Source organism: Micropterus dolomieu, unplaced genomic scaffold, assembly GCF_021292245.1.
Source record: "Micropterus dolomieu isolate WLL.071019.BEF.003 ecotype Adirondacks unplaced genomic scaffold, ASM2129224v1 contig_13364, whole genome shotgun sequence".
Taxonomy (NCBI): Eukaryota; Metazoa; Chordata; class Actinopteri; order Centrarchiformes; family Centrarchidae; genus Micropterus; species Micropterus dolomieu.
Genome location: NW_025742350.1, coordinates 681 through 3,026, shown reverse-complemented (window position 1 = coordinate 3,026; position 2,346 = coordinate 681). Strand labels below are relative to the sequence as shown.

Here is a 2,346-nt window from a genome sequence, read left to right as displayed (position 1 = left end):
TTTGAAGAGTTCCAGGTTGTGTTCATCTTTGACGGTCTGGATGAGTGTCGACTTCCTCTGGACTTCCACAACAATGAGGTCCTGACTCATGTCACAGAGTCCACCTCAGTGGATGTGCTGCTGACAAACCTCATCAGGGGGAACCTGTTTCCCTCTGCTCGCCTCTGGATAACCACACGACCTGCAGCAGCCAATCAGATCCCTCCTGGGTGTGTTGACATGGTGACAGAGGTCAGAGGGTTCACTGACCTACAGAAGGAGGAGTACTTCAGGAAGAGGTTCACAGAGAAGAAGCAGGCCAGCAGAATCATCTCCCACATCAAGACATCACGAAGCCTCCACATCATGTGCCACATCCCAGTCTTCTGCTGGATCACTGCTACAGTTCTGGAGGAGGTGTTGAAGACCAGAGAGGGAGGAGAGCTGCCCAAGACCCTGACTGAGATGTACATCCACTTCCTGGTGGTTCAGTCCAAACGGAAGAATGTCAAGTATGATGGAGGAGCTGAGACAGATCCACACTGGACTCCAGAGAGCAGGAAGATGATTGAGTCTCTGGGAAAACTGGCTTTTGAGCAGCTGCAGAAAGGCAACCTGATCTTCTATGAATCAGACCTGACAGAGTGTGGCATCGATATCAGAGCAGCCTCAGTGTCCTCCGGAGTGTTCACACAGATCTTTAAAGAGGAGAGAGGGCTGTACCAGGACAAGGTGTTCTGCTTCGTCCATCTGAGCGTTCAGGAGTTTCTGGCTGCTCTTCATGTCCATCTGACGTTCATCAACTCTGGTGTCAACCTGCTGGCAGAAGAACAATCAACCTCCCAGAAGTCTGAAACAAGAAAAGATGAATCTGCAGTGACACAGTTCTACCAGAGTGCTGTAGACAAGACCTTACAGAGTCCAAATGGACACCTGGACTTGTTCCTCCGTTTCCTCCTGGGACTTTCACTGCAGACCAATCAGAATCTCCTACGAGGCCTGCTGACAGAGACAGGAAGTGGCTCAACAACCAATCAAGTAACAGTCAAGTACATCAAGAAGAAGATCGAAGAGACTCCCTCTGCAGAGAAAAGCATCAATCTGTTTCACTGTCTGAATGAACTGAAGGATCGTTCTCTAGTGGATCAGATCCAACAGTCCCTGAGTTCAGGAAGTCTCTCCACAGATAAACTCTCTCCTGCTCAGTGGTCAGCTCTGGTCTTCATCTTACTGTCATCAGAAAAAGATCTGGAGGTGTTTGACCTGAAGAAATACTCTGCTTCAGAGGAGGCTCTTCTGAGGCTGCTGCCAGTGGTCAAAGCCTCCAAGAAAGCTCTGTAAGTGGGATTTATTCAGCAATTAATACTCTTTCAACCATAGAAAAAATAAATGTGTTATTACTTGTTTCCTTTCTATCGTCTCTCCAGACTGAGTCTGTGTAACCTCTTAGGGCAAAGCTGTGATCATGTTTGGTCTGTATTTCATTCTATTCTATTTCTATTCAATTAAATTTTATTTATATAGCGCCAAATCACAACAACAGTTATCTCACAGCGCTTTTCATAAAAGACTAGACCGTACTCTGTGATGTTATTTACAGAAGCCCAAAAGTTCCCACCAAGAGCAGCACTAGGAGACAGAGGCAAGGAAAAACTTCATTTTAAGAGGCAGAAACCTCGAGCAGAACCATGACTCAGGGTGGGCGGCCATCTGCCTCCACCGGTTGGGGTGAAGCAGAGAGAGAGGGAGAGAGAGAGGGAGAGGGGGAGAGGGCGAGAGAGAGAGAGGGCAAGAGAGAAACAGAGAGAAAAAGAAAGCGATGGAAGGAGAGAGAGGGGAGGGAGGCAGCCTACACAATATCCACACAGAGGTACAGACAGTAAAGGTGATGTAGCTATAGACTACATGAAAAATGGTGTAGATATGTGTAGTAGTGTTAATGATAACAATTGTAATGTTAATGATTATGATAACAGTAATAATAATAGGACTAGTAACAATAGTTGTTGCAGCAGAGGGTGTCGAGCAGGAACACGGGGGCAGCAGGTGATCCGCAACCACAGATCCAGACTCCACAGCTCCAGAGCCAGAAACACCTGCAGGAAGTGATAGGAGGAGAGAGGAGAGGGACGAGAAAGCACAAGACTACCAGAAAGGGGAGAAGTTGTGTTAGTAACATGCAATAATGGGATGAGTTTGCATACAGAGGGAGAGAAAGTAGAGGAGAGAGGAGCTCAGTGCATCATGGGAAATCCCCCGGCAGTCTAGGCCTATAGCAGCATAACTAAGGGATGGTTCAGGACTCACCTGAGCCAGCCCTAACTATAAGCTTTATCAAAGAGGAAAGTCTTAAGCCTACTCTTAAAT

The 2,346-nt window shown here is 47.1% G+C and overlaps 1 protein-coding gene across 1 annotated transcript in view; it reads left to right on the top strand.

Moving 5' to 3' along the window:
• LOC123966410 (NLR family CARD domain-containing protein 3-like) overlaps positions 1 to 2,346 on the top strand; it is a gene marked incomplete at both ends in the record, with an annotated part of 8,836 nt that overhangs the window by 5,817 nt on the left and 673 nt on the right. The window lies entirely within an intron of this gene.